The sequence below is a fragment of the Scyliorhinus torazame genome, chromosome 9 (assembly GCF_047496885.1).
Source record: "Scyliorhinus torazame isolate Kashiwa2021f chromosome 9, sScyTor2.1, whole genome shotgun sequence".
Classification (NCBI taxonomy): domain Eukaryota; kingdom Metazoa; phylum Chordata; class Chondrichthyes; order Carcharhiniformes; family Scyliorhinidae; genus Scyliorhinus; species Scyliorhinus torazame.
In genome coordinates, this window is record NC_092715.1 from 150,866,879 (window position 1) to 150,891,465 (window position 24,587).

Genomic DNA, 24,587 nt, shown 5'->3' on the forward strand with positions numbered 1-24,587 from the left:
TTTATTGCAGACGCATCAATCGATGACAACATTGGTAGGAGTGACCATCGCATAGTTCTTGTGGGGACAAAGTCCCATCTTCACCCTGAGGATGTTTTGTGTCATGTTATATGACACTACCACAGTGCCAAAAAGGGACTCAAACCAGACCTAGAGGCTCAAAACTGGCCATCAGCAACAATAGAGTTCCTTCAGCCACAACCTCTAAGCTCATGGCTTAGTATATGTCTCAGTCAATCATTACCATTGGGGAGATGTTGATATAGTGATAATGTCACTGGATCCATAATCCAGAAGCCCAAGCTAATGCTCCTAGGACACGAGTTCAAATCCTGCCACAGCAGCTAGTGGAATTGAAGTTCAAATAATTAATAGAATCTGGAATTTAAAGCTAGTCTTAATAATGGTGCCTGTAAAACGATCATAGATTGTCATTAAAAACCCATCTGATTCACGAATGCACTTCAAGGAAGGAAATTTGCCATCATTGCCTGGTCTGAATCTGAACTAATTGGCCTAATAAGCCACTCAGTTCAAGGGAAATTAAGGATGGGCAATAAATGTGAAGCCCTTGATAGTGAAGCCCACATTCTACAAAATAATTATTTCTTTAAAAATTACCATTAAGCCAGAGGGTCAAGCTGGTTCAATGTGGAGTGAAGGAAAGCATGTCAGAAGCAGCAGCAAGCAACCCTAAAATGAGGTGCCAACCTTATGAACACTGGATCACATGCATACTAAGCAGCGATCCCCAACCATCAGATCAGATCAAACGTCTGCAGACCTCTTCAGATAAAAGCTCTGCAGTCCGACCACAATCAGTCATGAATAGTAATGGACAATGAAACGACTAACTGGAGGCAGTGAATGAAGCAGGAGGCTTCACAAATATCTCTATCCTCAATGATGAGGGAGCCGATCACATCAGTGCAAAGGACAACATTTACAACAACTTCAACCAGAAGTGCTAAGCGGATGATTTGTCTGTTTCTCCCAAAGCCACAGCATCATGGACGCCAGTCTCTAGCAAATTCAATTCATTCCACATATCATCAAGAAACAGCTGAAGGCATTGGATACAGATGGACCTTCGCAACAACCCAGTTTTTAGTACTTAAGACTTGTGCTCCAGCACCAACTGCGCAAAAATGTTCCAGTACAGCTACAACCCTCACATAGACCTGGCCATTTGGAAAATTGCTCACGTCCTGTCCACAAGAAGCAGGACAAATTAATCCAGTGAGCTACTGGCCCGCCCATCAGTCATCAAAAGTAACAAAAGGTGTTGATGGCATTGCTATCAAGTGGCACTTACTCAGCAATAACCTCCATGGGGAAGCAGTGGCTTTGTGGTATTGTCGCTGAACTAGTAATCAATAGATCCAGGGTAATGCTCTGGGGACCCAGGTTTAAAATCGAGCATGACAGATGGTGAAATTTGAATTCAATAATAAAAAGATCTGGAATTAATAGTGTAAAAATGAAACCATTGTTGATTGTCATATAAACCCATCTCATTGACTCATGTCCTTCCCTGGTCTACATGTGACTCCAGACCCACAGCAATGTGGTTGACTCTTAAATGCCCTCAGAGATGGGCAATCAATGCTGACCCAGCCAGCAACGCCCATGTGAATGAATTTTTAAAAAATTACCCCACATTACTATTGGTTTCAGTTTTGCCACACTCGGTCAAATGCTGCCTTGATGTCAAGTGTAGTCACTCTTGTAGCCACCTAAAATGGCTGATTCCCTATTAATTTGGCCAAAACCCGATTTAAAATGGCTAACTGAAAAGGCTGATGGGAAAAGCAGCCAACAGGACACAAACGGACAGCTGCAGACAGAATAGCGTATTCGGCTCTGGGGAAGTCGGCCCAGATCGATGCTCAAGACCATTAGCAGCACATCAACCCAGACATCTGCAGTTTAATCGGCTATCCCCGGGAACAATTGCAACATATTAGCAATTGAATGCCGGGCCAGACCTGTCGGCGCCTGCAGTGGCCAAAACAAAGACAGGTGAACAACCACCCCCCCGATCGAGGAATCACCCCGTTATTGGTCATATCGAACCCAGTGATTGGGAACAAGTCCAATCACTTGGGACTCAGGGTCAAGGGCCGGCCCGAGAGGCGGGAAGCCCCTGGGCCCTAAAAAGTGAGGGGCCAAGTTCAGATCTCTCTCTCCCTTCTTCTCCTGCTCGAGACCTTCGCAAGAACATCAACCAGAAACAGTATGTCTGACTCCAGCGATCGCTACCCGATAAAGACTCCTAGCCATCGACCCGTATCAGCCTTTTTGAATCCCGCGGGCCAGATCCGATTCGATAAGCCATTTGTTTCCCTGACCTGGTGGGCCCTTCCTAAAGTTAAGTATTGGCCAGTAGTGATAGGTTTCTATATAGATAGTAGGATTATTGTGTAAGCATTAATTGTTGTATATAATAAATGACCGTTGATTTCAATCTTACTAAGCGGTGTGCTGACTTATTAATCATAACTCGGGCTTGAACCACGTGGCGGTATCAGAAAGATACCTGGTGACTCGTGAGCAAAGGTGACATAATCAGACGTAATAAAACTAAGGCTAAAAAGAGCAACACTCTCACCTTACCTCTTGAATTTGAACCAAGGATATAATGCGGATTGGAGCTGAATTTTTCTGGCAGAAATCAGCCCACCATCTTAAGGTTCATGATGCACAGCGGCAGCAGTGTGCATCATATAACCTGCATGGGTTTCCTCCAGGTGCTCCGGTTTCCTCCCACAATTCCCTAAGACGTAGGTAATTATGACATTCTGAATTGAACCTGTGCACCCGAACAGGCGCTGGAATGTGGCGATCAGGGGCTTTTCACAGCAACTTCATTGCAGTGTTAATGTAAGCCAACTTGTGACAATAAAGATTATTATTATTATTACTACCACTACAAGGTGCACTTCTGCAGCTCGCCAAGAATCTTTGAATAGCAACTTTCAAACCCATAACCCCTACCAATAGTATCCCTACAGTGCAGGAGGCCATTTGGCACATCGTGTTTGCCCCAAACCTCTGAAAGAGCACCCCACTTAGGCCCGCTTCCCCAACCTATCCCCACAACTCCACCTAACCTGCACATCTTTGGACTGTGAGAGGAAACCAGAGCATCCGGAGGAAACCCACGCAGATACAGGGACAACATACAAACGTCAGACAGACAGTGACCCATGGCTGGAATTGAACCCGGGTCCCTGGTGCTGAGAGGCAGCAGAGCTAACCACTAACACCACTGTGGGGGCACCTACCCCACATAGACTTCAAGGAGACTAATTAGTAACAGGCAACAAATGCTAATCTTGCCAGTGATGCTCAAGCCGAGAATGACAAAAAAAATCATGGCAGGTGAGTGTACAGCAGATGATATGAACTGACCTGTATTTGCCTCAAGATAATTCCATTACACACTTCTTTTTAGATGTGGCTATTTGAACTCTGCTGGACCAAACAGAGGTAATTGCTAAATGCGCATTCAGTTGACCTAGATAACTACTACCAATCTGGAGAATCCGGTTTGTTGAATATATTTAATGAATTCCTGTCATATAACCTACTTCTTGTATGCTTTAAAGGTGTGCATCACAGGCTGGTTATATTCAAAATCATAAAATTATTCATAGCAACATATTTGATCAATTATTCGGTGTTATTTAATGCCTCGACAAATGAACATGCCACCAAAGCTCTGAAAACCTGGAATACGCAGTTCTTTTATTCCCCTGCAAGCTGTCCTAGCATCGCAAAAAACACAAGGCAAGTGGCATCTCTAGGAGATTCATGGCAATAAAATGAATAAAAGAGAACTCGTGAAAATAGAGTTGCCAGATGGATATTCCAGGAGACTGCATCACATGACTTCCTGCATTCAAGTGTTCCATATTCATATTCCTACCACTGGTTATCTAATACTCAATCCTGTGTTAGACTGACTTCCCATGTTAATTGGAAAGCCAACAAACACACTGTTACTAAATTGGAGTGGCCCTTGCCTGCCAGCTGAACAGCATCTTGGCTTTTTTTTTTAATGCCTTTATTATTTTTCTCCCAGATTGCCCACAACAGCACCCAGTGGATGAATCTTCAATTTCTAGAAACCTCAGGAGAATCCAGGCCCAAGGAGGGTCCTACAGATTATGCAAGGATTGTATGTTGTGCAATGTGTCTTAAATACACATTGCTAAGATCTCTCACTTAATCTGAACTCGTTGTATATGTTTCGTTAGACATTTGAGATAAATCCATTATCGATAAATCCATTGACTAGTGTATCTTTCTGCAATTTCTTTCCTTGACTTTACCTGACGCTTCTCAAGTTCTCTAAGTGATGACAAGAGTCACGTATGTCCTAATCAAGACATTTAGAATGTTCAGAAAACATAATCAAATTCTTTTCAGAAATTGTGTCATGTTTAAAGCTAATTTAGCTATAAAGTTAAAGTGGCCATAGTCTCTGATGACCATATGCTGCTTTCCCCTTTGAGGGGGAGAGCTGACTGGCGGTGGTGATTTAACCTGAAGATCACCACACCTCAGGCAATGGGCAAGGTTGAGAAGGCGAGGCCTTAATGAATAATCTCAGTCGGTACGAGGAAATTAATCTGTTTTGTTGGCCTTGGTCTGCATCACGAACCACCTGTTTAGCCACCTGAGCTAAACCGGCTACATTTAACTATACTGACATCTAAAGTAACAACCCCACTTGTCTTTGCAAGTCAAAGGCTTGAGTTGTTCACTCTTATTGCAGCTTTGTCAGATCTTTTCAAACTGTAGATCAACTTTTACTAGTTTTGTAGGGTGCTGTGCAAATTAGATCAGATGGTTCAGTAGAAAAGTAGAGAAACTTCCTTTGCTTACAATCAGGGAGCTTATCAAGAGTTCTGTGATATCCAATTTCGAAGGAACAACTCCACTACTGCACGTTCTTACTTTTGACTAATTGATTTCACTAATGAACTTCCCACTTCGCAAATAAAAATATCAATTATTTCTTGGGGCCAAATGTCACATTCAAAAAACATTTTACTATGCTCAGTCAACTGTGATTTCTATGCTTCCATCAAATGTTGAGCATCATATAGCATCTGCATCAATTCTCAATTTCCAGAATTTCCCAAAATGTTCTGGGCCTTGGCCATTTATATCTTACTACCTACTATTGCATCATTGGGCGCAATGGCTGATAAGTCTGAAGATGCAGATTTTTAAAAGTTACAGCCTGTACATCAACATGTTGCTTTTCCATGCAAATGATTAATCAGAGAACCATAGTACAAATAAGTTCAGAAAATATTAAGACTCGTTTATGATGTAACTTGCCTACATATTGCAAACCAATTAAATAGTTTTTGATACACCAGAGTGACCTTGGAGCAGAGCATATACAGCATACATCCAGCAAGGCATGCTTAGATAAATCAATATTGATGCACAGTGAATATCAGTTATATATCCTTAAAGCATTCTGGATCACTGAATTCACGACCAGTGCGATCATTCTTTTCAATGGTGCGAAGGGTTCATATTGGCAATTGTTTCCATTATCGTTCTACCACAATTTTTAAAAATTCATTCATGGGATGCGGATGCTTCTAATTGCTCTTGAACAATGTGGCTTGATAGGCCATTCCAGTGGGCATTTATGAGTTAACCACATTGCTGTGGATCTGGAATCACATGTAGACCAGATCAGGTAAGGGTTGCGAATTTCATTCTCTAAAGGACATCAGTGAACCAGATGGGTTTTTACAACAATTGACAATGGTTTCATGGTCATCATTAGACATTTGATTTCAGATTTTTACATAATTCAAATTTCACCATCTGCTGTGGTGGGATTCGAACCCGGGTCCCCAGAGCATTACCCTGAGTCTTTGGATTACTTGTTCAGTGACAATACCCAATTATGTTACAAAAGTAAACAAAATATGCAAACTTTTTCTGAAGAATATTCAATGTTGTACCGCTTCCCCAATTTATCTTAGATTCTGCCATATTATTTTTGAATTTAAGCATCTTTCAACAGTGACTGAAATACTTTCCGGAGACGAGGCACCATATCATAGATTATCATAGAATTTACAGTGCAGAAGGAGGCCATTCGGCCCATTGAGTCTGCACCGGCTCTTGGAAAGAGCACCCTACCCAAGGTCAACACCTCCACCCAATCCCCATAACCCAGTAACCCCACTAAACACCAAGGGCAATTTTGGACACTAAGGGCAACTTATCATGGCCAATCCACCTAACCTGCACATCTTTGAACTGTGGGAGGAAACCGGAGCACCCGGAGGAAACCCACGCACACACCGGGAGGATGTGCAGACTCCGCACAGACAGTGACCCAAGCCGGAATCAAACCTGGGACCCTGGAGCTGTGAAGCAATTGTGCTATCCACAATGCTACCGTATATGATGCAGAGTGAATCCCCAATCCTACATGAATGAAGATACATCAAAGGTTGGTCCTTAATCTCCAGTGAGAATAAAAACAAATGAAACTGTTACAGGTTCAAAATTGATACTTACAAAAAAATTAACAACCTAATTTATATCAGTCCACAAACATTTAATTTACTGCTGCAGGCACAAACATTTCATTCAATTGCTAACGGAGCAGCTCCAATTAGCTTTAGTTTGAGCTCTCCGTTGGAATAATTAATCTCTATAAAATTAGCTTGATTTCTGTCGTACTTTCATCAAGGAAAAAGCTTTGAAAATGTTTTTGGCTTCTTAACTTGACACCCTGAGAATCACAAATTAGTAATGTAACTCGACTTTTACAATTTCACTCATTAGTCACGATATTAACATAGTTAAGGACATTTTAAGATTTCAGAAGACTAATCAAACACACCTGCAGTTGTTTTCCAAAGTGCCTGGAAAGGGGAAGGCATTGGTAAAATCTGCTTAAAACCTAATAAATCAATCTCAAGTGATCAACTCCATATGTTGAATGGTGGCAAAATAAACAACATTATTTACAGAATCGCTATCTCACAAATGGGATCTAAAAGGAACTGGGCATACCTCTGCAAAGGAGAGAGGAAGAAACACAGACAATACATTTTTGTGCGACTCTAGCATGACTAAGTAATAGCAGATCAACAGCATTATTGGCAGGAATGTTGTGACATGGTAAAACTTAAAACGGAAAAGTAAAACAACTTGCATTAGAATAGCACCATTCGAATCACAGAATGATGCAGCACCAAAGGAATTAATTTGGCTCATTGAATCCATCAGCTCTTCAAAAGTATCCAATTTGTGCCACTCCCTTACAATTTCCCTGTAGCCAAGCAAATTTTACCACTTCAGGCATTTATGCAATTCCCTTTTTAAAGTTACAACTGAATCTGCTTCCACTATCTTTCAGGTAATACACACCAGTCATTTTTTGTTCCTCTCATATTGCCACCTTAAATCTGTTATTCATCCTCTGCCACTGGAAACAGCTTCTCTTGTTAATCTCAACAAAACCCTCAATTTTGAGCACCTCTCCTTAATCTTTTCTGCTCCAAGGAGAACAAGTCTGTTTCTTTTGTCTTTTCATGTACCTGAAGTCTATCGCCTCGGTCCCTTTCAAGTAAACCTCTTTTAAATCCTCTCTCAGGCTTTGGCATCCTTCCATGCCAATGTTGTGCCCCAAATTGTCCACATTATTTCAGCTGAGGCCCAACCAATATTACATAAATATTTAGTATAATTTCCTTGGTTTTATACTCTCTGCCTCGTCTTTAAACAGCCATGGATCTATAAACCTTAACAGCCTTCTCTATCTATCCAGCCACCTTCAAAAACTTGTGTATATACAACCCCAAGTATCTCTATCCATGCACCCTAGAGTTGAGCTTATATTGCCTTGCTCCATTCTGCCTACCAAAACAAATCACTTCACACTTAGGACAAAACCTCCTATTTTTTTTGAACAGGAATCTAATATTTGCAATCTTCCAATCCTCAGGCTTCATTTTCATATCTAAGGAAGATTTCGGCCAGTAACTCTGGCCTTAGTTCTTTTAGCAATGGAGGATATCCCATTTAGACCGGGTAACCTTTCTACTTTGCGTGTTGCTAAGTACCTCCTCTTTTATTGATTTTTGTCCTATCCAGTTTCATTTTCTTCTCCTCTTTGCCTGTTGTCCTCCTGGGTAGTAAGTGCTACCTTGGCCTTATTTTCTGGAACCCTTTCCTTACATCACTCCTGCTCTCTTAATTCTATGACCAAGCATTGACAGCATCCTCTTCCTTAGTGAAGACCCAAGATATACGATGCTCATTTAGTACCTCAGCTATATCTGCTAGCGCTAAGATCTCCATTTTGGTTTCAAATCAATCCTATTCATTCCTTCACTACTATTTTATAATTGAGAAGTTTATCAAAGAATTTTCCTTTTATGTTTCCCATTGATCTAGTCTCATACACTCTTTGCCCTTCAGCTCTTTCCTGGATATTTTGTATTCAGCTTATTTCTTTACTGAATTATGAACCCAGCATGTATGCTAAAGATCATCAGAGAAAAGGACAATGGTTATATTTATTATAATGAAAGTTATATTAATAGCTTGGCCATAGAATTAAGAGAGATGGAGCAATATAAGGAAGGAGTTCCAGAGAATAAGACCAAGGTAGCATTTACGACCCAGGAGGACAGCAGGCTTACAGAAACCCCATCACCTGAACGTTCTTCTCTGAAGTCACACACCTCAAATTCAATATCACCGGATCTAAATCCTGGATTTCCATCCCTAGCTGCACTGTGAGTGTTCCTACACCAGATGAATGCCAGTGCTCTAGCACCACTTTTTAAAGGGCAGCTAGTGATGAGGCTAACACCCCAGGAATAAATGAAAACAAAAACCAAATCTTATATCTATGTCTGATCTTAGTGCCAAATGTTCTAATTCAGAAAGCCAATCATCAAAGGATGGGACTGGAGCCTAATCTTTATGTACTCAAAGCATTTACTTACAAGAGATTAAAAACAAGCACAATTTTAGTTTGCCTCTGAATATGAGCACACCACCTCAAAATGTAATAAAGCACTCATTGAATATGTTACTAACTCCAAAAGCTACTGGGAAGAATCTACTTCTATCTACCCCATCTCAACCCTAAATAATGTGAAACAACACAATTAAATCACTTCCTAATCTTCTGTTCTAACAAAGGCATTCCCAATTTTTCATATCTGTATTCGGCCACAGCAGGCAGCATCCCAGAAAAATTGTGCTGTACCTTTTGTGTATTGGAGGGAAGCTCATTGATGAAAGAGTAGAAAATGCCTCGGCTGAGGAGATCACCAAGAGGAACTACTGCTGTAATGTACTAGAACTGTGATGGCTAGTCTACAACAATCCCACTCATCTTCCTTTGCATCAAGTATGGCTCCAGTCATTGGAGCTTCTTACCCTGGACTTCTATTAACTAGTTTGGCTCGGGCTTCATGGTGCTACATTTGGCCAAATGCTGTCATGATGTTTTTTACTCTTCCTTCACCAGCATTGTGCTCATGTCCATATCTAGATGACTTCATAAAAATAAGCTTTGAAGTGCAACATTGAACGTTATGTCGTCCCCTTTCCTTCAAAGGGACCTTTGATTTCCACCTTCACCTCCTTATCTCAGGCCCTTCGCTGCTAGAACCACAATACATGCCCCACGCGAGATCCAATGTGGCCATTGCCAACCTATCATCCTTGCACCTACACCAGCCCCAATTTGTTCAAACTCTACTCAATAGATTTTGTCTGTTAGGAAATAGAGATAGTTTTAATTAAATTGTAATTGCTGGTGTTAGCAATAAGCTCCGGCTTTAAATTTAAGTTTTAACTTTAAGCTTAATTTCTTAATCTCGGGGTTAAATAGGGCAGCACGATGGTGTAGTGGGTTAGCACTGCTGCCTCACAGCGCCAAGGTCCCAGGTTCGATCCCAGCTCTGGGTCACTGTCTGTGCGGAGTTTGCTCATTCTCCCGTGTTTGCGTGGGTTTCGCCCCCACAACCCAAAGATGTGCAGGTTAGGTGGATTGGCCACACTGAATTGCCCGTTAATTGGAAAAAATGAATTGGGTATTCTAAATTTATTTTAAAAACAGGTGAAACCTGGGTGTAGTTTAATTTAAGTGTGAAGACAACAGATCTGGAGCTGTTTGTGCACCTGCATTTTTTAATGAAGTTTATGATGCTTGAAGTAATTTGGGGAAGCTAAAATAAAGAGAAAAATAACTGCAGTTACCTAGCAACAGGAATTCAGAGCAGGGAATCCACAGAATTGGAACAGCATTTTTAATTCAGTTGGAAGCAACATTGAACAGAAAGAACCAGGACAGGCAGGGCATGAAAAGGGACAGAGAGAAAGTCCCGCACTAAATTACGTTCCAAAAATCAGGGAGGGACAGGAATAAGTTCCAAGATGACAGGCAAGTCAAGGAACAAGGATAGAGATTGTGAACAGATCCATTTCTGTGAAGTTAGGAGTGAGGAGCAGAGGAAGGCTCCAAGTTAAAAGTGAAGAAAGCTGCAAGAAGCAGACTTAAAGCAAAATAGGCCTGTGAGAAGCCAGAGATCCAATGAGACAGGCAAACGCTTGTAACTCGTACTATGGGTCTGGGAACAGTGGTGTTCTGTGGTACAGCTGAATATCCGAGAGGTAAAACTTCAATGCTTGTGGTGATTCAGGGCAGAGGAACATCAGAAGGAGAGCTCAAAATCCTGTAGGATTTGAGAAAGAAAGTACTTTTAGCATCGAGATCAGAAGGCAGAGTTCCAGTGAGGCCAGTTGGCTCAATGTGACAAGCACCTGGGGGAAGTTGACAAGAGATTTATAGGGTGGGATTTAGCAGGCCCATTCGCTGTGGGCACAAATCCCGTTGTGGCTACTAAGTCCCGCAAAAGGGCCATAATGGGATTTTGAGATCTTCCTCGTCCCCACCAGCCCCTTGGTCGGTGACATGAAAGGGTGTGAACCGGATTTCCATACATCATAATATATTAACCTACACTTTCAGGGCTTGATGCTCTACCATCCGCCCATGCCTTATACTCCCATCCAGTCGGCATGACGTCATGCTGGCACAAATCACTACTGGTTTTCAAAAATGGGAACAAGTTGTGATAATGAGTCAAGTATAACCTCTGAGAGACATTGCTGGCACTGCCAACCTGACTGGGGCAGTTCCAGGCTGGGGCAGAAGTGAGCACTGCCAAGTGGGCTCTAGCGGGATGGGGGGTCTAACCCAACTCCATTTCGGTGTTGGGGTTCCCCTTATGTGTTGTGGGGTGGAGAGGGGAGCTACCCGATGACAGTGTGTGTGTGTGTGTGTGTGTGTGTGTGTGTGTGTGTGTGTGTGTGGATAATACCTCCCTGTACTTCCCGTAGGCGTGGGGGAGGGAGAGACGGTACAATGGTCCTCGATGCTCCAGTGGTGGGTGGCACCAAAGCTTGTGGGGATGGTCCTCTGTGTCCATGGTGGGGGGTACTTAATTTAAATGCAGCTCTGGGCGTCCTTTAAAGATGGCACCCTGCTCTCTGTGGAGCTGGCCTTGTTGACTCTATCAGGCCCCGCCCCACCAGAGTGACAGTGCAAAACTCATCCCCAGATTGACTTTGCACTAAGTGCCAGAAAACCTGGTCTGAAAGCTTGGCTGTGTTTCTACACTGGTCTTCAGTCAGACCCTGGCACGTGGCCATTTTTAGTGAGAATTCTACACCTGTTAATAATTTGGTGTGACCTCTGTCGCTCTGTTTTAGATTGTGGTGAGTCTGACCACAAGTAACCTATTGGTTTACTGGACTGTGTACTTACTGTGAACATAGAGTGTAGGATGGATTTTGTAACTGATGTTGTCATTATGAATCAATATATAGGAGTAGTGTGAAATTGTTAATCTTTTCTTTAATAAAGGTGTTAATAGTTAATCATCAGACTCCGTGACTGGTCACTAGTTGCTCTCCAGGTTTCTAAACAAAAAATAAAAGTTAGAATCTATCAGGCCTGTGATCTGACTTGTCCAGTAGCAACACCAGCAGACATCGTAACATGTCCCATATCAAGCCCAATGCACCGATCCCAGCTGTCCTCCTGATAGTACATTGGCTCTCTATGCCAATTAAATTAAACTAAATTTTAAATACGCATCCTTGTTTCCAATTCTTCCATGGATTTGCTCTGTCCTATCGCTTAGATTTCTACCTGCTCAATCATATCCTCCTTAACCCTAAATCCTCTGTACTTCTGAATACTTCTGAGTTCATATGCAGTTTTATAATGCTCCTGTAAAGCAGCATGGATGTTTCTTTACATTAAAAGCGCTGCATAAATATAAGTTGTTGTCCTCTCCTTTTGCTTCAATCTTTCAAGCAACATTTGTATTGCCTAATGTTAGGAAAACAAAGGTAGTTTTAAAGACTTCATATTTGTATCGATAAACGTTAGAAATACAGTATATTTTTAAGTGGGTTGAATTTAATGTTTCTGTACCCTGAAGGGTAAAACCTAGTTAGATTTATGCTGGACAAAGGTGAAAAAAATTAATGAAAATGAAATTCGCTTATTGTCACAAGTAGGCTTCAATGAAGTTACTGTGAAAAGCCCCTAGTCGCCACATTCCGGCGCCTGTTCAGGGAGGCTGTTATGGGAATCGGACCGTGCTGCTGGCCTGCCTTGGTCTGCTTTAAAAGCCAGCGATTTAGCCCTATGCTAAACATACAAACGGGGGCTATGTGGGGGTTGGTTCAGTTCCAACTGTGTCTCTATTTCTATAGAGAGGGCTACAGCGTGAAGAATAATTCAACCAGAAGTGGTTGCTTAGCAACAGGGTGCCACTTTCCAGAGGGAAGGTCTTTCCTTTGTTCTTAGTTTTAGCTGAATTTGTTTGCAGTTGGAGACAGGGCATCAGGGAGTGAACATCTCTTAACTTTGCCAAGAGAAGTTGGACAGGACAAAGAAGCTGCAAAGTGCAGGCTTCCAAGGAAGCAGTTAACATCCAGTTAACCAGGGAATTGGACAGAAAGAACATCTCAAGATGACTGCAGTTAAGACAACAGAGACCAAAGTACTGGTCAGATGTTCTGAGTTAAAGGGGCAATTGCAGCAAACAGATTTAAAGTGGAAACACAGGAGTCAGAGGTAAATCAAAAGTTCTGTGCCATTTTGGGGTTGCATAGCAGCACAGTGGTGAGCACTGTTGCTGCACTGCGCCAGAGTCCCAGGTTCGATTCCGGCTTGGGTTACTGACTGTGCGGAGTCTGCATGTTCTCCCATTTTGCCCTTAATGTCCAAAATGGTTAGATGGGGTTACTGAGTTACGGGAATATGGTGGAGGTGTGAGCTTAAGTAAGCTGTCCTTTCCAAGGGCCAGTGCAGACTCGATGCGCCGAATGGCCTCCTTCTGCACTGTAGATTCTATGATTTTAACAGAGTCTGGGTATCGAGAGTTAAAGCAATTGTGAACAGTTTGTACAGCAGTCAAGACAATGAAATCCAAAGGGGTTGGTGTAAATTTCTGGACTGGATATCCTGTTAAAAGTGGAGTGGAAGCTTTACTTAAAAGAGCCATTTGGGACACTGGACTGCATTCCAGAATGCAAACCGCTGAAGGAAAGCATTGTTGTGAAAGAAGAGTTTAAAGTGTGTTTTTTGGAAGTGGAGTTTGGAAACTCTCATATGACATTCACCTGGGGAAATTCAGAGAAATTCAGACATTAACTTGGGTTCAGAGCAAAGTGTGTGCATTTGACCACAGTTATCTTGTGTGCTAAAAGGGAGCGTGTGTTCATGAGATCCTTGTAGCTTAGGATGTACTTTGTGTTAATCTTAAAATCTGTGGGTATTTGTTAAGCTAAAGGGGGAAGTAAAATGTATTGTATGATATCCCATTTTCCATGCCTAATCATATTTTTTTCTTTTTGTCAAAACTAATTGGTGGTCCTGTGACCCTGTTCCTCCATGTTTAAAAAACAAAATTACCATCTTTTGAGCAAGGTTCAATTCTGGAATCTTCCTGTCCAGTTCTGACAGCAACTGGGATCTCATCACCTAGGTCCAGCTGTCAAAATTCCTCGACTCATCTTTTCGATAACTATCTTTAAAAACTTTTCAAAATCTTTCTCTTTAACTAGTTGTCTGGTAACCCCCTCCACATCTGTCCTTTTGTGGCTCAATGTCCATTTACCTTAAACCGATCTATGAATTGTCTGAAATATTCTTTTTTTTTTAAATATATTTTATTGAAAATTTTTTCCAAACAACAATTTTTCCCTCTTACAAAGCAAACGAAACAATAAAAGAACAGAGATTTTTAACGATACACAAGTAACAAAACCCCATTATCTATTGACCTAAACTAAACTAAAGCCCCCCCCCCCTCCCCCTGGGTTGCTGCTGCTGGTCATCTGTCTTCCCTCTAACGTTCCCCGAGGTAGTCGAGAAATGGCTGCCACCGCCTGGTGAACCCTTGAGCCGATCCTCTCAGGGCAAACTTTATCTGCTCCAGTTTAATGAACCCCGCCATATCGTTTACCCAGGCCTCCAGTCCGGGGGGTTTCGCCTCCTTCCACAGGAGTAGGATCCTGCGCCGGGCTACTAGGGACGCAAAGGTCATGACATCGGCCTCTTTCGCCTCCTGCACTCCCGGCTCTTCCGCAACTCCAAATAGAGCTAACCCCCAGCCTGGTTTGACCCGGGCCTTCACCACCTGCGAAATCACTCCCGTCACTCCATTCCAATACCCTTCCAGTGCCGGGCACGCCCAAAACATATGTGCGTGGTTTGCCGGGCTCCCGCCACACCTCCCACATTTGTCCTCCACTCCAAAGAACCTGCTCAATCTTGCCCCCGTTATGTGTGCTCTATGTAGCACCTTAAATTGAATCAGGCTAAGCCTGGCGCATGAGGAAGAGGAATTTACCCTGCTTAGGGCATCAGCCCACATACCCTCCTCTATCTCCTCCCCTAATTCTTCTTCTCACTTTCTTTTTAGTTCGCCCACCGACTCCTCCCCCTCTTCCCTCATCTCTCTATAAATCTCTGACACCTTGCCCTCTCCGACCCACACCCCTGAAAGCACCCTGTCCTGTATCCCCTGTGTCGGGAGCAACAGAAATTCCCTCACTTGTTGTCTAGTAAACGCCCTCACCTGCATATAATCGCAAAAAATTTCCCCGGGGCAACTTATACTTTTCCTCCAATGCTCCCAAGCTCGCAAAAGTCCCATCTATAAATAAATCTCCCACCTTCCGAATTCCCAACTGGTACCAGCTCTGAAATCCTCCATCCATTCTTCCTGAGGTGAACCTATGGTTGTTCTTGATAGGGGACCCCACCAGGGCTCCCCGCACCCCTCTCTGTCGCCTCCACTGTCCCCAGATATTCAGTGTTGCCGCCACCACCGGGTTCGTGGTAAACTTTTTAGGTGAGAACGGTAGCAGCGCCGTCACCAGCGCCTCTAAACTCGTCCCTTTACAGGACTTTCTCTCCAGTCTTTTCCACGCCGCTCCCTCACCCTCCATCATCCATCTACGTATCATTGCCACATTGGCGGCCCAATAGTAATCACCCAAGTTCGGTAGTGCCAGTCCTCCTATGTCCCTACTACGCTGAAGGAACCCCCTCCTTACTCTCGGAACTTTCCCTGCCCACTCGAAGTTCATGATGCTCCTATCTATTTTATTAAAAAAGGTCGTGGTGATTAGTATAGGGAGACATTGAAATACAAATAAGAACCTCGGGAGGACCATCATCTTAATTGCTTGCACCCTGCCCGCCAGCGATAGAGGCTGCATGTCCCACCTCTTGAAGTCCTCCTCCATTTGTTCTACCAGCCGTGTCAGATTAAGTCTGTGCAAGGTTCCCCAGCTCCTAGCGATCTGAATCCCCAGGTATCGGAAGTTTATTTCCACTTTCCTTAGCGGTAAGCCTTCTATCTCTTTACTCTGGTCCCCTGGATGTATCACAAATAATTCACTCTTCCCCATGTTTTGCCTATACCCCGAGAATTCCCCGAATCCCCTTAAAATTCACATAACCTCTATCATCCCCCCCGCTGGTTCCGACACGTATAACAATAGGTCATCTGCGTATAACGAGACTCGGTGCTCTTCTCCCCCTCTAATCACCCCTCTCCATTTCCTGGAGTCTCTCAACACCATGGCCAGAGGTTCAATTGCTAACGCGAACAACAATGGAGACAGCGGGCATCCCTGTCTTGTTCCCCTATATAATCGGAAATACTCCGATCTATGTCGACCTGTAACTACGCTTGCCGTTGGAGCCCCATAAAGAAGTCTAACCCAGCTAATAAACCCATTCCCAAACCCAAACCTCCTTAACACTTCCCATAAATACTCCCACTCCACCCTATCAAATGCCTTCTCTGCGTCCATTGATGCCACTATCTCTGCTTCCCCCTCCACTGGGGGCATCATTATCACCCCTAATAGTCGTCGCACGTTAACATTCAGTTGTCTCCCTTTTACGAACCCTGTCTGGTCTTCGTGCACCACCCCCGGAACACAGTCCTCTATCCTCGATGCCAGTACCTTTGCCAGCAATTTGGCGTCCACGTTCAATAGTGAAATAGGTCTATAGGACCTGCACTGCAATGGATCTTTGTCCCTCTTCAAAATTAGCAATATCGTCGCCTCCGACATCGTCGGGGGTAGAGTCCCCCCTTCCCTGGCCTCATTGAACGTCCTCGCCATCAACGGGGCCAAAAGTCCACATATTTTCTGTAATATTCCACCGGGAACCCGTCTGGCCCCGGGGCCTTCCCCGCTTGCATGCTTCCCAGTCCCTTAATAACCTCGTCCACCTCAATCGGCACCCCCAGGCCTGCCACCTCCTGCTCCTCCACTTTCGGGAACCTCAATTGGTCCAGGAACTGCCGCATCCCCTGCTCTCCCTCTGGGGGTTGAGACCTATACAGTTCCTCATAGAAGGTCTTGAACACCTCATGTATCTTTCCTGCCCTTCGCACCGTGTCTCCCCTTTCGTCTCTAATTCCTCCCATCTCCCTCGCTGCTGACCTCTTTCGCAATTGATGCGCCAACAGGCGACTAGCCTTTTCCCCATATTCATACCTCCTCCCCTGTGCCTTCCTCCACAGTACCTCCGCCTTTCTGGTGGTCAGAAGGTCAAACTCCGTCTGGAGTCGTCTCCTTTCCCTGTACAATTCCTCCTCTGGGGTCTCTGCAAATTCCCTGTCCACCCTTAAAATCTCCCCCAGTAATCTTTCCCTTTCCTTGGCCTCTGTTTTCCTTTTGTGGGCCCCAATAGAGATCAGCTCTCCTCTGACCACCACAGGGACCTCGCCGTCGTCATTGACCTCCAGGTATCTCTCAATACACCCCCGCACTCTTGCACAAACTCCCTCATCCGCCATCAGTCCCACATCTAATCGCCAGAGTGTTCTCTGCTCCCTGTCCTCTCCTACTTCCAGGTCCACCCAATGTGGGGCATGATCCGAAACCGCTATGGCTGAGTACTCCGCTTCTTCCACCCTAGAGATCAACGACCTTCCCAAAACAAAAAAAATCTATCCGGGAGTACACTTTATGGACATGGGAGAAGAAGGAAAACTCCCTAGCCCTAGGTCTAAAAAAATCGCCATGGATCCACTCCCCCCATTTGGTCCATAAACCCCTTAAGTACCTTGGCCGCTGGCGGCCTTCTTCCGGTCCTTGAGCTGGATCTATCTAGCCCCAGGTCCAGCACCGTATTAAAGTCCCTTCCTAAAATCAAGTTTCCTGCCTCCAGGTCCGGTATACGCCCCAGCATCCGTCTCATGAATCCCGCATCGTCCCAATTTGGGGCATACACATTAACCAACACGACCTCCATTCCCTCCAGCCTACCACTCACCATTACATATCTACCTCCGCTATCTGCTACAATGTTCTTTGCTTCAAATGCTACCCGTTTCCCCACCAAGATGGCCACCCCTCTGTTCTTTGCGTCCAGTCCTGAGTGGAACACCTGTCCCACCCATCCTTTCCTTAGCCTAACTTGGTCCGCCACCTTTAGGTGCGTCTCTTGGAGCATAACCACGTCTGCCCTTAGTCCTTTCAAATGCGCGAGCACTCAGGCCCTTTTTATCGGTCCATTCAGGCCTCTCACGTTCCACGTGATCAGCCGCACTAGGGGGTTACCTGCCCCCCTCCCGTGTCGACTAGCCATTACCTTCTCTAGGCCAGTCCCATATCCCGCCTCCGCGCTCCCACTCGCTCCCCCAGCGTCGCACACCGTCCCCGCCCACCCACTCTTTAGCCATTTCCTTTTGGATTTCCGCAGCTGCAACCCAGTTGTCCCCCCTCCCAACTAGATCCCTATCTAGCATGATTGCTCCCCCCATATCACTTCCGTAAGTCAGCTGACTTCAACTGACCCTGGCTGCTCCTGCTCACTCCTCGACGACCCCCCCCCCCCCGTGTGTGGGGGAACTCCCATCCGCCTTGCGCCTGTCTTCCCGCCTTATTCTTTCTGGCGCGGGAACATCCCTTTACCTGACCCGCCTCTTATGGCACAGTTCCCTTTCCCCTCCCCCTCTCCTTCCCCATTCTCCGACTATGTCCCGTCTTTCCCCCCCCTCACCGGCGCCCACATTTCCCCAATGTCTCCCCCCTTCCCTGTTTACTTCTCAATTAACTTCCACCGTAACATTAACAAAAACAATAACAATAACATTTCCTGCAGCATCAGTCCCTCAATTCCGGTCCAATTTCTCGTCTTTGATGAAGGACCATGCTTCCTCCGCCGTCTCGAAATAAGTGTCTCTCCTGATACGTGACCCATAGTCTTGCCGGCTGCAGCATCCCAAACTTCACCTTCCTTTTATGCAACACCTCTTTGGCTCGGTTGAAGCTCGCCTTCTCGCCACCTCCGCACTCCAATCCTGGTATATCCGTACCACCGCATTCTCCCATTTGCTACTCCGCACCTTTTTAGCCCATCTCTGACCTTAAGGCGGTAAAATAGCACGATTATCGCCCTCGGTGGTTCTCCCGCTTTTGGTCTTCTCGCCGGAATCCGATTTGCCCACTCCACCTCCAAGGGGCCCGCAGGGACCTCAGCTCCCATCAACGAGCTTAGCATCTTACTTGCGTACTCTCCACAGTCCACTCCTTCCACACCCTCAGGGAGACCTAGTATCTGAAGGTTCTTCCTTCGCGCTCCGTTTTCTAGGGCCTCGATCCCTTCAGTACACTTTTTATGAAGTGCCTCGTGCGTCGGAGTCTTAACCGCCAGGCCCAGGATCTCGTCCTCAATATCTGTCACCTTCTGCTCCACCACGCGGAGCTCAGTCTACTGGGTCTTTAATGTCTCCTTGAGCCCCTCAATTGCCTGTAGCATCGGGGTCAGCACCTCCCTCTTCAGCAGCTCCACGCACCATCTCACGATTTCATCCTGCTCAGGCCCCCATGTCATCTGCGCTTTCTCCGCCGCCATCTTGTATTTATCTCCCTCTGACCTTTTGTTCGATGATTCCTCGGGCAGCAGCCGCCGCCGCCGGTTTCTTCCTTCTTCGTTCGGGGGGACACCCTTCCCACACACCCCACACCGGGTTGCGCCGTCGAAAAATTCCCCGTTGGGGCTCTTAAAAGAGCCCGAAGGTCCGTCGGAGCTGGAGCCGCCGAAACGTGCGGCTAGCTCGGCATCACCGCAACCGGAAGTCCGTCTTGAAATATTCTGTAGACTGAAGGCATTATATGAATGCAAAATGTTGCAAGCAAATGCAACAGCCAATTTTGTGTACAGTATGGTACGTTGAAAAGCAATGAGGTAAATGATCCAGTCATCATTTTAGATGGCGTAGTGATGGGAGAAACATTTGTCAGGGCACCAGGGGAACCACTCACTGTGGAGAAGTGCCACTGGATCTTCAAGATCAAATCAGAGAGCGTAGGTGGAGATTTTGGTTTAATGCTCCATTTGAAAGATAAAGACAATGGAGATGGCGGTAAACCAAATTTCATAACCTTTAAGAAATGATGGCATTCTTCAATAATCGGTCGACGGTGTAACAAACATTTTTTTGTTTAATTACTTATATTCTGAATCAGTTCATTTTGCAATATTCCACTTTATATTCAGTTTCATTGTATAGCAATATTCTGTTCGAACTATGTAACGTGACCTTTATGAATTACAAGTTCCTTCTGAGCATTAAACATACACAATGCAATTAGTATAAATTGAGATCTAATTAGGTTATGTATTTTAGTATTTCTCTTTTGTGAGTATCTATTTTTGAATATCCATTTAATCCCAGAACATGCTTTTCCTATTTGTTGAACAGAGCAAAACCGTTATAACGTTCATTCTCTGTAAAATAAGCAGGAAAAGCAGAGGCTAGTGTTGTAAAGCCATGTTATGTATCAAACATTACTTAATGTATTTACAGGCCAAAAAGACTAAAGCAGCAGCTGCTAAGGTGGCAGAATGTTTTTTTAAATTCATTTACGGGATGTGGGTGTCACTGGTTAGGCCAGCATTAATTGTCCATCTGTCGTTGCCCTTCAGAAGGTGGTGGGGCGTTGCCTTCTTGAACTGCTGCAGTCCTTGAAGTGTAGGTACACCCACTGCACTTTAGATAAGGAGTTCCAGGATGTTGCCCCAGTGACAGTGAAGGAACAACGATATATTTCCAAGTCAGGGTCATGAGTGACTTGGAGGGGAACGTCCAGGTGGTGGGGTTCTCAGTAATCTGCTTATCGTCCTTCTAAATGGTAATGGTCATGAGTTTGGAAGGTGCCGAATAAAGAACCTTGGTGAGTTACTGCAGTGCATCTTGTAGGTGGTACACAAGGCTTCCACTGTTCGTCGGTGGTGGAGAATTTGAATGTTTGTGGAAAGGGGAGCAATTAAGATGGCTGTTTCGTCCTGGATGATGTTGGGCTTCTTGAGTGTTGTTGGAGCTGCACTCATCCAGGCAAGTGGAGAATATTCCATTTCACTCCTGACTTGTGCCTTGTAGATGGTGGACAGGCTCTGGGGACTCAGGAGGTGAGTTACTCGCCATAGGATTCCGAGCCTTTGAAGTGCCCTGGTAGCAACAGTATTAATATGGCTAGTCCAGTTCAGTTTCTGATCAATGGTAATCCCCAGGATGTTGATTGTGGGTGATTCAGCGATGGTAATGCCATTAAATGTCAAGGGGCGATGGTTAGATTCTCTCTTGCAGATGGTCATTGCCTGGCACTTGTGTGGCGCGAATGTAACTTGCCACTTGTCAGCCCAAGCCTGGATATTGTTCAGGTCTTGTTGCATTTGGACATGGGACTGCTTCATAATCTGAGGAGTTGCGAATGGTGCTCAACACTATGCAGTCATCTGCAAACATTCCCACTTCTGACCTTATGATGGAAGGGAGGTCATTGATTAAGCAGCTGAAGATGGTTGGGCCTAGAACACTATCCTGAGGAACTCCTGCAGTGATCTCCGAGAGCTGATCTGTTTGACCTCCAACCACCACACCATCTTCCTATGTCAAGTGATTTGTTTGAAATGTCTGCACGGCCTCAGAATTATCTCACGTCTTCAGAAAGTTCTTAATTAAATGACCCTTGGTGAAGTATCCTCCCTCGAATGTCATGTTGCAATTAAACCCTGCGTGGAATTCACACCTCCTTTTTTCTGTGTTTGTCAAAACTCAAAATGCACAGACTCCAGACTCTGTGTCTCCGAGCTCAATACTTAATGAAAAGAACTGCAGTGAAACCTATTCATTATAAGTAGGTGTGAACATCCACCATTCATTCCCCATCATGTAGCAATGGCTTCGAACCTCGAATCATTGATGTGGACAATGGAAGTACTGATCATGTGGTCACCTGATCAAAACAGAAATTTAGAAAACAAATCTTATTACTCTAAGAACCAGGGAGAAACAAGTCAGTCTAGAAACCAACAGCAAAATAGAGACAGGGGATGAGAGGATCCAAGTGATCCTATCTCTCTTCTCATTTGTAAGCTTGAACCATGTCTACCATTTAATTATCCCTGTGTTGCAGGCAGAAATTTTAAAGAACGCAATGCATTAGCTACGGTCTCCAGCGAACAGATAAATCATCTGTCTCACCTTTAAAATGCCTCCATGCCTAAACCAGAGGGACCATTGAACTCAGCCTGGATCTGACAAAGTTATTAACCGATAAGCGTTAACCTTTATTGAACTTTAACATATCAGTTAATCTATCCTCCCACTCTTGTTATTTTTTTGTTCGCGTTAATTTGAAAGCATGAAAGTTGGAAAGTTTACTACTTTTACTTAGACCAGGTTAAGTACAATAAATATAATCCTATTTTCTTAAAAATTCATGGAAACCTGCCAGCATGTGCCTTTTACAGTCACAGAACAAAGAGTTAAATGCTCAATGTATTGACAAGCATATCTTTTTTAAAAACCTGTTGCAGTCAAACAAGGAGTGGGAATAGAAGGGAACTATTCCACATCTCCTCACCTGATTATAAATGAAGTTTTAAAGTAGAATAGAGAAAGAACCATCAACAACATTCATGCATGGGCTGAGAAGTAACAAGTATAATTGCATCACTCAAGACCCAGGCAATGACCATCTCCAACAGGAGAGAATCTGACCATCTTCCCTTGACATTCAATGGCATTATCATTGCTGAATCCCCGATCAGCATTCTGGGGTTTACCGTTGTCCAGTATCTGAACTGGACCAGCCGTATAAATACAGTGGTTACAAAAGAAGCTGGGAATTCTGAGCTGGGTACCTCACCACCTGACTCCCCAAATACTGTCTGTCATCATCAAGTCCCAAGTCAGGGTACGAGTCATCCACTTGCCTGGATGAGTGCAGCTCCGACAACACTCGAGAAGCTGGACAGATCCAGGTCAAAGCAGCCCATTGGATTGGCAAATTACCACCACCTCAGAGATTGACTCCCTCCACCACTAATACCCAGTGGCAACAGCATGCACCATCTACAGGTTGCATTGTAGGAACTCATCAAGGTTCCTTCGACTGCATCTTCCACGCCTAGAAGGACAAGGGTGGCAGATGTATGGGCACATCACTACCTGCAAGTTCCCCTCCAAGCCACACACCATCCTGACATGGAACTACATCACCATTGCCTCACTTACGCTGGGTCAAAATCCTGGAACTCCCTTTGTAACAGCACTGTGGATGTACATCAATGGACTGCACCAGTTCTAGAAAGCGGCCCACCGTCACCTTCTTGAGGGCATTAGGGATAGGCAATAAATGCTGACGACGCCCACATCCTTTAAAAGCATACATTTTTTTTTTAAATGAACACTGAATCCCAATCAACCCCACTGAATAGACCAGAACTATTAGATATTCCTTCACAGCAATAGTTTACAACCTTTCCTTATTCCGCATAATCTGTTCCGAGAAGACCCAGACTGAACTCAAATCGTTAAATTTGTTGCTGTCTCCACAGCTGCGGCCAGAGATGCTGGGTTTTCCCAACACTTTCGGTTTTTATTTCAGATTACCAGCATCTGCAATATTTTGCTTTTATATTATGTGCATAATCCATGTCTCCTAAATGCTGTTAACTTCAGTCCTTTAATTATATAAAACTCAAACCGTAGTTCATTTAAAAAATGCATATGTACCATAAGAGCATGAACAATATTTGGTGGCACTTAACTATCCCACATAATTCCTTAAAAAAAACTAAAATAAGGTAACCGTATAATGATTGTGAGACGTCAAGTAAGGTCTGTCTAAACACATTACTACGCATCCATAACAAATACATATATTGAGTGAAATAGTAAATGGATCTACAGAGCAATCAACTGTGAAATAAGGGAGTAAAATAAGACTACCCAGATTCGAGGGAGAAATGCAAGAGTACAGATGCCAAATATAACAGCACAAAATTCTTTCAGTGTTATAATAGTAAGGGGGTAAAGCTTTGAATGACACCTCAAATGAATTAGAAAAGACCATACATGATATGATGTATGATATGATATAAGTGAACTTCCAAGAACCTTGGAAATCTTCCGTACGAAAACCTGCTGCTTGAACTTACAGCAGTAGGAGCTGAAAGAAAAACCTAGAATGAATAAGAAATTGACTGAAAAGTAGGTAGGTGGCATTTAGGGCATGCTGAATAAAGTAGCCTTGAGAATCATTATTGGGATGTCTCGCACTTCGAGTCCCCATTAAATGACCAAGCTTATTTTGTCCTGCTTGTAAACATTTGTTGATGGCATGGGTGCAATTATGGCAAGCATGTCAACTTATAAACTTTGATCAATCATAAAAAACAGTTTGGTTTTCCTGTATCCCAGTCTTCAACTTTAAAAGAAGGAAGGAGGAAAATAGGAAAAAGGATCATGGAAGGAACAAGGATGAAGGAACGAAAAAGGGCAGGGGGAAAAAAAAAGAAAAGGGGCAGGGGAAAAGAAAAAGGAGGAAAATTGTAAGATGGAGAATAAGAAGGAAACAAATTTATTAAATTACATTTATAGAGTATCTTTTGCATCCTTCAGTTATCCAAAGTTCTTCACAGCCAACAAAATACCCTTTTATTTAAAAAAAAC

General features: G+C 44.1%; 1 protein-coding gene across 2 annotated transcripts in view; it reads right to left on the reverse strand.

The window, feature by feature from the left end:
• LOC140429527 (guanine nucleotide-binding protein G(q) subunit alpha-like) overlaps nt 1-24,587 on the reverse strand; it is a 374,644-nt gene that overhangs the window by 143,209 nt on the left and 206,848 nt on the right. The window lies entirely within an intron of this gene.